Source organism: Passer montanus, unplaced genomic scaffold (assembly GCF_014805655.1).
Source record: "Passer montanus isolate IOZ18808 unplaced genomic scaffold, ASM1480565v1 scaffold36, whole genome shotgun sequence".
NCBI lineage: Eukaryota > Metazoa > Chordata > Aves > Passeriformes > Passeridae > Passer > Passer montanus.
In genome coordinates, this window is record NW_024368374.1 from 4,114,577 (window position 1) to 4,127,869 (window position 13,293).

Genomic DNA, 13,293 nt, shown 5'->3' on the forward strand with positions numbered 1-13,293 from the left:
GGACCCGAAAAAGGAGGGATTTATGTTTTTCCTGGGTTGATGTGTGCACCTGTAGCCACTACTGATGCACTGACTGCCAGGTGAGTTTTTAGGAGGGAGGAAAACAGTTACACTGGCAGTGATGGAATTTGGTTGCAAGGGAAGGGCTCAGCCCCTGCTGGCTCCCATGGTCTTTGTGCTGGTGCCTTCTCTCCTTCTTTGTTACTCTTGTGGGCTTTTTGGCACAAGCTGGGTGTGGATCTGATTTCCAGAAGCATTGGAAATCTGAAGGGTCAAAGAGGGCAGGAGAATCCATGCTCAGAGCTTCCCAGATTTGTTTAAGCCTTGGTTTCAGTAGTCGGTGCTTGCAAAGAAAACCAGCACGGGAAGTTTCTGCCTGCTGGGAAACATTAGGAATTCGCCAGTGGGAAAGGTCCACCTTGCATGGGTCTCCTCTGGAGCTCATCTCAGATGGCTCAGGTGTACCCAGCTGACCATATGAGTGGTATTTGCACTCCTGGAGCCCATCATGGGAGATTTAATTCATCTGAAGGTGCTAGACCTGACATCTGCTAGACTGTTGGAGAGAAACTTCCAAAGTTGTAATGTTTGGAAGCAAAGCCAATATGACTGCAGCAGTTTTTGAACTAAATCCAGTTCTGCATACTGACAGCATGAAATCCATATTCTCAATGGGGAGATCTCCTGTTTTCTGTGTTACTTGCTACATTACTGATTTTTTTGCAGCCTGGCCAACAGCTCTAGCTCTCTATATAACTTTACAATAATGTAAGATGATCCTGGCTGCTACATCTCACCAGCTTAGATTCTAAACTGTAAATCAGATTTGTAAACCAGATCTTTTCAGGGCTCTTTCCTTTATTAGAGGTTAAAAGAGCTATCAGTCAAAAGCTGTAGGCTGACCTGTGTGATTCAAATAGGTCAGTCTTCACAAAGGCACCCCAGTGCTTGGGTTGATTTTGCTCTTTCACACCTATGTTTGGAAGGCTAAGATATTTGTTAGTTTAGCTTTTAAAAGCTGCAGACTAGAGGCCTGTGCCATCCATTCTCCCATGTCTTCTCTGGGAGGCCTGAAGATGCTTAAATAGGCTTCAGACTGGAGGTGAATGTTGCCTTCTCCACAGGTGATGGCTGTAACACTGATTGCCATCCTTTTGCTCTGTTGATAATGTATTTCAGATCATTAGTTTTAATTAAAACTGTCATCCTTGTCTTAAAAAAACCTCAATACAATTAATGTATTATGGTACATATGTAGTCTTCACATTAAAAAAATAAATCTTGCTACTCTATCAAATCAGGTCAGGACCAATTTAGCCTGAATTAAGCACTTGGGTAAACCACTGAGGTTAGGATGTTGCCCTTGGCTCCTTCAATAGCCATTACAGAAAGGAGAGGGAGGCTGAATTATCACCTAATGATAGTCCTTTAGTACAGCAAATATTGTAAAACACTCCAGTTAAGCAGGTTTTTCACTTGGGCTTCTTAATCCACTGACTAAAGAAAAGTGTAGGTGTCAAAATAAACCTGCCTGCAAGTGGCCTAAAGTGTAACAGCTGGTGGGGCTGGAAGAGCAGGAGCACGAACACCCATCTGGGCAGGTTCCTGTGTTGGGGACTCTGCAGCACACTGTGCAAGCACAGCAGCGACTCCAGCCCTGGGAGCTGGGGCACGGCGCTGCCGGGCCAGGCAGGAGCTGCTGGGTCACAGCCCGGGCACCAAGCCCACATGGATGCCACAGGATGAGCCCGCGGGAGCTCAGGGCTCTGAAGCAGAGCTGCCAGAGCCAGCTGAGAGAAGTGCACTCCTCACCCTCACCACTGCCTGCCCATTCCCACCGCGCTGGGCAGAGTGGGAAGCTCCAGTCGCCTCCTTGGGCAGGAGCAAGGAAACCATCCCGAGGGGAGTCTCGGGATGGTGCCTGGGTGTCACGGTGCTGACCTGTCCCCTTTGACCTGCACCCTCAGAGCACGCTCTCTTGTCTTTTGCTGCTCCCCAGCAGGGCTCCCTGTCCACAGCCCAGCTCCAGTCCCCCCCTGCCCACCCTGCTCAGTCAGGCCAGCCCTGCTGCTCTGGCAGGAGATATGGAGCCTTGGCATTGTTTTTGTTTTTTTGTTTGTTTGTCTAAAAAATCATTCTAGAGCTATGGCAGTGACTACCTCAGCTGCAGACAGTTTCTAGGTTAATTATCCATAATGTGTGGCTCAGTGGCTGAGGACTCAATGGATGCCATTGAAGTCCACAGTGAAATTTGCAGGTGGGCTGGGATTTAACTCTGTGTCGGTGTGTAGCTGGGCTCCCTCAGATCTCCAGAAAGTCTATAAATTTGGGGTGTGTCAGCTTTCTTGTGCAACACAAGTAGGAGTTTCTGAACACTGTTTAGAACATCTCAGGAGACATTTAGCTTAGTATCTCAGTTAAAACTGAGTGAATGATTGTGCTGTCCCCTGGTTTTATCCCATCTCTCTGGGAAGCAGAGTGATTCATGAGGGTGGATGGGACTTGACAACTCCTTCCCCCATGGGATTTGGCAATAGGGTGGTGCTAAGAGCTTATACCCACAAATATTTTGTGCTTTCAAGCTGTGACTTCCATGTGCTCTCATGCTCTCATGCAACATTAAGCTCTGATGCTGGTAATCTGTCTCCATAGACTGGTTCTCAAGGCTGTGTATAGTTTAGTAGTTTTATGCTCTTGGAAAACTGATTTATGAACATTTATGTTTGTTTATGTGTAGAGTTTATGATGTGAAACAAAATACATGTTTTTCTCAGAGGCCAAACAGAACAGCTCAGCTCTTAGTCTCCAAATAGCATCCCAGATAATTTATTTTGTTGACAGCTGGTACAATGTGCTGCTAATACAACAGTAGTTACTACACATTAGCAGCCATACATCAGCTGCCTCGAAGCACTTTGGCATGCTCCAATAAATAAATTCCACTATAAAGCTCAGGGCAGATCTCTCCAGCATGCAGCAGCCCCAGTTTGGAGGGAGAGGTGGAAGTTTGGTGCTTGGCCAGAGGAGGCTGGCTGTATCCATCCAAAGACTGCATTAATGCTGAGTTTAGGATTAGGGCTTCTTGCTCACAGTACTTCATCTTTAAATAATCTTGTAGGAAATGCCTTGCCATAGCAAGAGTGTCTGACATTCCTGAGCCCTTGATGAATGAAATTAAGAGAACCAAATTGGTGGGTTTTTCCTGAGGTTGCTACCCAGTAACTCCAGCCCAGATGATTGCAGAGGAAATTCACCCGGTCTGAAATCCATTAGTATCCTTGTTCAGTGTTTTCAGTAATGCTTTCATCAGGGACCATGTGTTTCTTTACACTTCCACCAGCCATGAAGGTATAAAGAAACACATGATCCCTGATGAAATGCATTACTGAAACACACCTCCACCAGCTGTGAAGGTACCTCTTAACACAAAATGTTTCCCAGGAGCAGTTCTCTTCCCTCTACATTTCTATGTATCTAACAAAACCCCTTCTTACAGAGCATTCTTCCCAAATCAGACCAAAAAGGTGGGCTGTCTGACAGCTCCATCCACAGAGAGGCAAAAAGAAAGAGACACAGTTAGAGGTTGCAGATTTCTTTTCCTCCTTCATCTTCTTTTGTGGCTCAAAATTCACGTGGTCTTCTCTGGGAAAGAACTGTGAGAGACGTGAGCCCCCTGCCTGTAACCTCAGAGGCAGAAAGCAGGCAGAGCCAGAGCTGGGCTAAATGAGAAAAACCTGCTCCTCTCTACAGGTTTAAACCTCCTGCATCCCAGCTGGCCCCATCCCCGATTTGTGGGGCCATAGGAAAAACATGTAGGCATTTAGACTGTGTCATGGACTCTGGCTTTCCCCAGCACCATCACTGCCTTGTTGTGCATCAAGGGGCAGCAGCTCCCTCATCACATCCCTTCCCAGTGGCCAAGTGTGGCTGTGGCTCTGCTCCTGTCCCCCCTGCCCTGCCTGGCTCAGCTGCAGCCTTGCACATGCCTTGGCTGTGCTAGAGCAGCAGCAAGCACCAAAACACAGTTTATTGGAATATGACATCTGTTGGTGGTGGTGGTTTTTTTTGTTTAATTGTTTGGTTTTGGGTTTTTTTATTTTATTTTAAAAATTTTCTTTGTGATTAAATGGTTCAACTCCAGAGGATGGGCCCTGATGTATGTGTCACTTTAGTTACCCCTATCAGGGATAGGGGTGGAGGGGAAGGGAGCAAGCACCCTAACAATGGGCAATCTAGACTGAAAAACATTTAAATATTTAAAATGTCAGATCTGTTTTAGTGTTTCTTTAATAGGAGGCATCCACAAGGGCTCACATGTGTCTATGGACTCAAGTTTAAGACTAAAACAAGCATTTCTCACAGAGATGGCTGGACCATCTGCCACTCTTCCCTAGTCCTCATGACTGAGTGGTTAAATAAGAAGGAGCCATTCAGCATCTGCCAATTGTGCTTTCCCAGTGACCTTTCAAAAAACTGCCTTCTTTTTAACTAAAAATAAATTTTACATTACCAAGCCAATGAGGCAGACTTCCCTATGTATTTTGAATAACACCATTGTTTTGAAATATATCTTGGCTCCCATGTAACAAAAGACTGATGGTGAAAAAAAAAGGTAGTTTAAATTGGTTCTGTTTGTTGGCTGATATTCAAAATACAGTAAGACAGTTGAGCTTCTGTGCTATCCTGTGACATGCCATCATTAGCACCTCATGAAATGAGAGGAAGGGAGAATAAAATCACCCAAACATTTCTGGAAACCTTCTCTGAGCTACTTTTTTTATTCAGGAATTTTCACTTTCAGAGCACCTCTGCTGCAGACTATTTCCCCATAATGACGTGTCTAGACTTTGATGGAAAAATTTCCAGGCAGCTCCTATTTCTCTGTCCTCTTTTCTCTTTCCATCTCTTTCCAGGGGTGAGCTGTTGGTGTGGTGATGACAATGTCCAAAATGGGAAACAGACTCTGAACTGAGCCAGTTCCTCGAGGAAAGCCTTTCCTTTGGGGGTTTGATGTGCCCAGATACGCATATACAGAAAAACATGGCCTGAAGTAGGGTGGTATTGGTCCTTAAAAGAAGAATTTGGTAGCAGAGGTGAAGCAGGGAAAAGGCAAGGTGGGATTTTGAGGGTGCCAGGCTGTAATGATTTGCTTTGTATCTGTATATAAAAATGCATTTGCAGTATGTGTCTGTTAAATCACTGATATAATTTCAGATGGTTCCTCTACAATTTACAGACCATTTCTTAAAGCCAGACCAGTTCTGTTGTATCTTTTGGAAGTCATAAATACCTTCAAGATAGATTAATTTTCCAGGCTTCTGTGAGAACCAAATGGCAGGATGACAGATCTGCCAGCCTTGCAAATGCAGATTTTTGTCAAGAAGGAACACTTGGAACATGGTAGTGATGTGTGGTTGCAAACTGACCATGCTAAAAGGAGAAGGCAGGAAAAGTGACTTCTCTCAGCTTTGCTGTTAAGGGCTCAGCCTCTCATTTTCCTATTCTCTGGCTCTTCTCCAATTCCTGTGTTTTTGAACTTTTATTTTCCCCCATAATCAGACTGATATCATAGGGATTTGCATGGAAACTGATGCCCTCAGCTCATCTCAGTGCCAGAATTACAACAGTCTCTTGTTCCTAATGGAAAAAAAGATGTAAGGATTCCACACAACCTCAGTTCATGTGGTGAGTGATCTGCTAGCCTTATATGTGGAGACTAGTGTGTGCCTCCATCTAATTTCATGAAACCAGATGAGAAATAGAAAAAAAAAGCGTATGTTAATGTGGTGTGTGCATGTGTAAGTGTTAACCAGGTCAGTGTTTCTCTGCTGACCCATGAGGCCTGGCCTCTGTCACCTCGGCTGTGCGAAGAAAAGACCCCAAGATGCTGGGTTTTCCCCAAAGGGAGCAAAACCACTGCTGTTTTGGGGCCCTACAGTGACCCTCTGCTGTGTCAAGATCCCTGCAGACACAAGCAAATATCAGCAATGGTTTCTAAGTTCTGCTGAAGTTTTTTGGTACAGTATCCCCCCCTTTTGGAGGTTAGCTTGTTGGTTGAAAGTTCACCCCAAATTCTACTATCTGAAGCAAACCATTCCTCCTCCATCTAGCAGTATCTGCAATGGTTTCTAAGTTCTGCTGAAGTTGTTTGGTACAGTAACCACTCCTTTTGGGGGTTAGCTTGTTGGTTGTAAGGAAAGTTCACCCCAAATTCTACTATCTGAAGCAAACCATTCCTCCTCCATCTAGCAGCCGGTGGAGTGACGTTCAGGAGGTGGCAGGACTGGTAGAATGAAACCCCTCTAAAAGTCTTGTGCCCTTTGGCTTGGGTACCCTCATTGGGAACCATCAAAGGAGGGCTGACAGAAATGGATCCTGAACCATTTTCAGGTATGCCAGATGGATGGATTACAGTGTTAATGTCATTCATCCAGAAGGAAGAAGCTGATGGATAGGCCATGTGTGTCTTGGCCCTTTTAGCATGTTTACTTCCTTGCCAAAGCTTTGGGGAAAATAAACTGCTTTTAATGGAAGTTTGCCCAAGCAACACCCAAACAATGACACAAGTCTCTGCGTGGCAAGTTTGAATCTACCTGGCTTGTTGGCTCACTGCTCCAGAAACCAAGCCTGAGCGCAAGCAGTGAGCGCTGGGGTGTGACGCTCCCGCCTGATGCAATGTGGAGCGGCCGATGCAGGAATGTGCACCAGAGAGCCAACTCAATAGAAATCAAGACCTACTTTAGCATCAAATTATGTATTCTCAGCTTTTAGAGGCTTGGCTTCGGGCCGCTTTTGCGTGTTTAGCTCACTCTGTGCTTTAACTGGAGCTGAGAAAGTTGCTGACTCTGTCCTGTGAAACCTCAGCCGCCCGGACGAGGAGCTGACCTGACTCACTGCCAGCATCATGCTCAGACCTACTGCCTGCTCTAAAGACACTGAGCTCCTGTGCCTGACCCCTTGAGAGCCTCTCCCCATCTGCAAGCCAGAATAACCAAGTCCCTACCAGTTACAGGAAAATTACATTGGCTTGAAATACTGGGCTTGACATGGGTCCTTTCCCTGGGTGCCCAGGCTTGGGTGGAAGGTTTTTCCTCCCACGAGCACACAGGTGTTCTCTCTTTGGAAAACACACTGAAACAGCAGATCCCATTTGTGGTTTTCTGTTAAGCTTCCAGCCTTGAGGGGCAGAAGTTGTTTCAATTAAAGGAAATAAAGTTTTGGGCAGGATTCCTGCCTTGTTCTTGGGGATGCTAAAGTCGCCCAATATCTGGGGAATTTTGACTGTTGGGTGTGCAGGAGCTAGGGAAGCAGCAGTGGGTGGATGTCTGCAGGTCTCTCCTTGCCTCCATCCTGACGGGAAGGGAGGCACTGAGGAGTGCATGCTCCTCTTGCAGCTACTGAGATCCACCCCCAGATCCACCAGCATGCACAGCAAAAAAGGTCTTTTTCCACATGTGTCAAAATTAGGGACAGGAAAGTGTTTATTTATATAGTATGTGTAGGTGCTTTCTGGCTTTCTTTGGAGACACCCTCTCTGCCCTCAATTCATTTTCTCCTCTCCTGCCTTCCATGCTGCCCCAGCACCCCCCTCTCCCCTCCCTGCCCCGAAGAGTTCCTCCTGCTCCCAGGAGTCGGGGCTGGCAGGCTCCTCTGGGAGGGATTGGCCTTGGCAGCTGCACAGGAGCTGGGATGGGCAGCCTGGGCGCCCTCCCGGCCCCTGACTCACTGCAGGGGGCAACCACATCCCTCCCGGGGAGCTGAACTGATCCCCTTTGGACTCCAGGCCTCTTCCCACCTCTTTCCCACCCACTTTTGGGTTTCAGTATTCAGGGAGGAGGAAGGGCTCTCTGAAAGGGACCAGGGCTGCAGATGGACATTGTCACTCCGCTGCATGGCATTTGACGCCTGCTCTGCTTGGGAAAGGCAATGTGGATATTTCTCTCTGCCTGATCATCTGAGTGGAGTTGCTTTGGCGTGACTCAGGAGTGACTGACTTTGCCCAAAATAAAGATTCCTTGCAAGCATGCATCACTCTTCCAGAAGAGTGTGATTCACTGGAGATTTGCCTCCACCCTCTTTGGTGTAGTCCACAGCTGTGATTCACTTTGGAGCCTTTATTTTGGGTTTCTTTCAGCCCAAAACATGGGTTGACTTTGGGAAGTGGATTTGTGTATCCTGGTATTCTCCCATTCACTGTGTATGGGCCAAGCTGCTCAGATCCCTGCAGGCCACATCCAAGTTCTCTATTTCGTATTGAACTCTCATGTCAGACAGGCATTAAAAGGCATTGTCACGGGCATTTACTCTGATTTTCTGTGCTTAGCATAAGCCTCAGGGATCCCTCCAGAGTTCTGCTCCAAGCCTTTAGTCTCTGGCTGGTCAGAGACACGGATCTGTATCCAAGATCTGAGGTGGAGACCTGTCTCTGTGACTGAATATTGGCAGCAACTGATCATAAAGTCTTTCCAGTGCATGAAAAGGCTTCCAAGGAGACTCCAGCTGACTCCACCTGGTCATCTCCAATGCACCACATAGAGGGGATCTAAAACTGCAGCTTGTTGTGCTATCCTTGCTTCTGCATGCTTGTTTGCCTTAAAGCAATTGCATCTCATTTAATTGTGTTTTTCTGGATAGTTGATCTGATTATTAGTTTATGACATACCTTGCTGCCTTTGCTGAGCTTTTCATGCTGTGTCCCCTCATTTTTATCTTCTGATGCTCACTCTCCAAGGACCTCTGCTTCTGCCTGAATGCCATGTTAACTTTGGACACCAGATGTTTGTTCTTTTACCCCAAAGTCCCAAATCACCTCTGGTGAAAGCTGACATTGTCTTAAAACCTCTGAATCCAATATAAATGATGTTCTGGACTTGGAAACTGCAGATTTGGCTGCCTGCAGATTTGGGCCCAAGCTTCTCATCTCCCCCATTTGTGACCAGAAATGCTCTTAGTACCTTCTCCAGCCTCCTCATCATCTGTCTCAGATTTCAATGCATCACAAAGGGAGGGAACAAAGCTCTTCAGACTGCCCAGCTAGAAAATGTTCCAGCCAGAACCAGTTTGTACTGATTTGGCAAAGTTTTGAAAACCTTAGAAGCTGTTGGTCCAAGGCTTGCCCCTCCATGGCAAGGAGACTTGTGCAACGAGGAGCCTTTGAGGACGTGCCCAGCAAAGAAGGTGCAAACACTTGATGGTGAATATTATGAAATCTGGAGAGCATTTTGAAAGGACATTTAAATATTTAACAATGACAGAGTGGCTCAAAGAATTGCCTGGGGTGTAGCTCCCAGTCCCACTGCTGAAGTGCTGTTTGTTAAGGAAGGTCAAATAGCAAAGTGCTGAGGACACACACACCGAGCCAAAAGTCGTGTTCTCTTTCAGGACGGTGTATCTGATCTGCTCAGGTCAAACAGTCATCCATGTTTTTGTCTGCCTTGCTGAGACAAGAACATTTTAGGAAGCTGAAGCTAAAGCTATGACAAGTATTCAAAACACATCAAGGAGACTCCAAACTGTCTCAAACCTGATTTCAGGGCAGATATCAAAATTATTACAGCATTTTAATCCTTTGCTTAAGTTGTATCATATTTTTAAAACTTTTCCTGAAACCAGAAGGGCTGGAAGCTTCACTTAAAAAGAAGGGGGAAATTTCACCTAATGTGATCTCAAAGCAGAACTCTGAAAAAAAAAAAAAAAAAAAGAGCGCTCCAAAATAAATAAGTTTGAGCTCAGAAGTGGAAAAGGAAAAGTGTTTCTTCAGATATAACCAACTTAAGCATGGTGGCTCTGACTTTGCCAGGTGTTCTGTCTTTGTTGGTGTTCACTATCTAGACAAGCTTCTTTCTGAAATGCTGTAGGAACTTCTCAGTTTGCTCTCTTTTAGCATGACATGTAAGGAACTGGACAGTCAGTCATTCTGGACTTCAAATAAGCCTTTGATTTCACTTTAGGCTTCTCAAGCAGATGTTGTGACAGGTATATAGGTCCATGGTAAACAATGGCAATCATACAGATATTTCCAGCTATTTTTGTAACCCCTTTTTAGTTCTTCCATGGCATTACGACCTAATCCTCACCTTCCCCCCAAATATTCCCCAATCATGAGACACTAATTTTGGATTCATGATTTAGATCACATAACGGGAAGAAATTCTTCACTATGAGGGGGGTGAGACACTGGTACAGGTTGCCTGGAGAAGCTGTGAATGCCCCATTCCTGGCAGTGTTTAAGGCCAGGTTGGAGGGGGCTTTGAGCAACTTGGTGTAGTGGCAGGTGTCCCTGCACATGGCAGGGGGTTGGTGTCTTCTGCCCAAAATATTCTGTGGTTCTATGCTGCAAATCACATGCAGCCCCTTCTTGCATTCACCATAAACACAAACCAATGCCTCCCACAAGCTTCCCAGAAGGTCAGGAGCTGCACTGTCATCTCCCAGGGGCTCCCAAATCTATTAATCTGTTAATGAGGCTCCACAGATTTTTCCAAGCTCAGAAATGTAAAATTACTTTCTGTGAGTCCTGTGCTGTGCATTCCTTTGCAGTGTTGCCATTGCCTCGATGAAGTGCTTTGCCAGAGTTGAGATACTTGTCCACCTGCAAAAGTAGAAGCTGAGAAACCTCTTGGTGGGAAAGAGTATTGGGGAAGGGTTGGAAAGAGTCTGGTGAAGGAAGACTTGGTGGTAACATTATTATTTTTTTACATGCAGGAGCAGCTGACAAATCCATCCCGTCTGTGCTTTTTGTGCAGCATTACAAAATTAGAAAGTTGTTTTCCAATGAACATGAAACTGCTGAAGAACAGAAACTGAAGTGCTGTAAATAGTGCTGGGCTCTTTGAAGCCACAAAGAGGAGGCTGTTCTGCTGGGAGATGCCAGGCCAGGGAACACGGCTCGCCTTTGTCCTTGTGTCATTATGCGGCAGCTGGCGTGCGCCGAGCACGACTCCCAGATTTGCTTGTGCTCCTAGCTCAGGACAAAGGACAGACAGTGGCTGCCTGGGAGTGGTGGCCAAGAGAATTCTAAGTCCTTCAACCCACCTGGCTCAATGGGGCAATGGTCTTCTGTGGATACATGTGGTAGGGTAAAGAACTGCTCTGCAGGCAAAATTTGCTCAGATTATCTGAGATAATTGCTTCTGTTTTGTCTTAGGAGGGATCAAGAAATCCCAGTTCTTTCTTTTAGGAGATACAGCTCAGTCTTCAATGTCCTTGTCACCAGTGCCAGTGGATTTTGCACTGGGGATGGTGGCAGCTGACATGAGCACCCCTGTGGGTTGTCCAAGACTCCTGAAAACAGCATTCCAGTGCCGTGTTTGAGCAGTTTGGCTTAAAATGCAGCTGAGGAAGCAACAGACACTGATGGGGTTAGTCCTGAACCTGGCTGAAACTCTCCATGGATACACCCCAAGGAGGAATCACAGGGTACTTTGACTAGATGCTGTTCCCCAAAAGTGTCACCTAATAAGAGATGGTTGAACTGAGCCCAAACACACAAGACAGCTGTAGGAGCCCATTACGTTTTGTCTGCAAATGCATGTCTTGGGGGAATTTAGGCCCCATCCTACACCCCTGTCTGATTTCTGGATGGATGGTGTCTCGCCTTGAAACTTGGAGCTATTTTCTTCCACCAGTTGTCCGTGGCTGGGCCTCAGCTTTGCACAGCCCCTGCTCAGCTTTCAGTGTTGAAAGCAAGGAAGGTCATTAAATCCCACTGACCTTCAAAAGAGCCCCAAATGAAACCCTAACAATGTTTTTAATAAAGGTGCTGGCTCTGAAGGGTTTTGTCTCATGTACCTCATGCCAGATAATGGCACAAGAGATGCTTGTAAATGGGAACTTTATTAAACTTCATTAAAGGAGTCACAGGAGCAAGGGCTGCACCTTTCAGCCTTTCCATGGGAGAACCACTGCATTAAAGCTTAGGTTTTAAATTAGGCTATGGAAAGCAGGTTTAACCACTCACAGTGATTTTATCACATGTGTATGCATGGAAACATTTTCTTAACTAACGAACACATGGTGAAGTGGTTAATTGATTGTAGGTGCCTGGGAGCCTCCATGCCCTGATTAATTAGCCTGCTCAGCTTTTAGTCTGTGAACGGCTGCAGGAATGAATGTCCCGTGGAGTCAAGCCTGAGGACAGACAACCACAAAACAAGAGGGTTAGGCACAGTTTCACCAAGGAACAGTAGCCAAGATCTGGAGGAAAAACCTGCCAAGATCATCAGCTGAAGTAAGTAACTCAAGAAGGAGCTGGGCAAGTTTCCAGAGCTGCAGAGTATGAGGTAAAGCCATTAACAGGATTTTTGGTTTTAAGATAATGAGAGATTGGTTAGTGATTGGGATTTCCTGGACTCCTGAGGCTTAGGAAATACTAGAAACACGGATGTGGAAGGCTGGCCTTGGGGAAGTGGGCTCAGGGGCTGCCCTGTGCCAACAACCAGCCTCCCCTGGCCCAGTGCCCTGCAGAGGGAGCTGCCTGGCAGGATCTGCGTCGCGTTGGTGTTCCCAAAGACAAGGGAAGGGTGAGCTGCCCCACTTGGCGTGGCACTGGACAGCCATGGGGCAGCAGCTGGTGGTCTGCACCCAGAGGAGGATGGAGTTACCTCCAAGGCAGGGGGTCTTTCAGCTATTTTTATTATGTTCCTCCTTCTTCCAGTTGTTTGGACAAAAGAGGTTGTGCTTTTCAGGGACAAAACTCACAAAACCCAGACATGACCACAGGAGCACAATGAGGTGTCTGCTTACAAATTGAATCTCTTGGGGGTTTGATGCCAAACTCTGCCCTTGCATTTGGAGAAGCCATAGAGAATTTTTTTCATTGTAAGTGTTTCCCAACAGTGTTGTGGTAAAAAGAAGGAGTATTACATAAAAATGAATTGACCACTGGCTGTGGGTTCTAAGTCCAGGCAGAAATGGTCAGCGTGTACTGGCACCCTGCTGAACAGCCAGCAGGAGCTTGGATGATGATGGATTAGCCATTTCACTGAGCTCACTTGTCTGTGCCTTCAGGCTCCTCCTGTGTATCTGCATGCTGGGGGCTGGAGCTGGCCCTCTCAGATCCCACCAGAGATCTTTCATGGTGCTGCCCTTTGGAGCATGGTGGTCCCTGAGCCTGGGAGCCAATATGTTTGCCATGCCCACTAGGAGAGGGAAGAGAACACCCCAAATCCTCTGATTGCTCTGTTCTTGTTAATTAAAAAAAAAAACGTGAGATACAAATAGCATAAATTAACAAAGCCCATCAGCCTAAATGAAGAGAGTTACCTTCAGGTGGGCCTGCAAGATGGAGCTGGA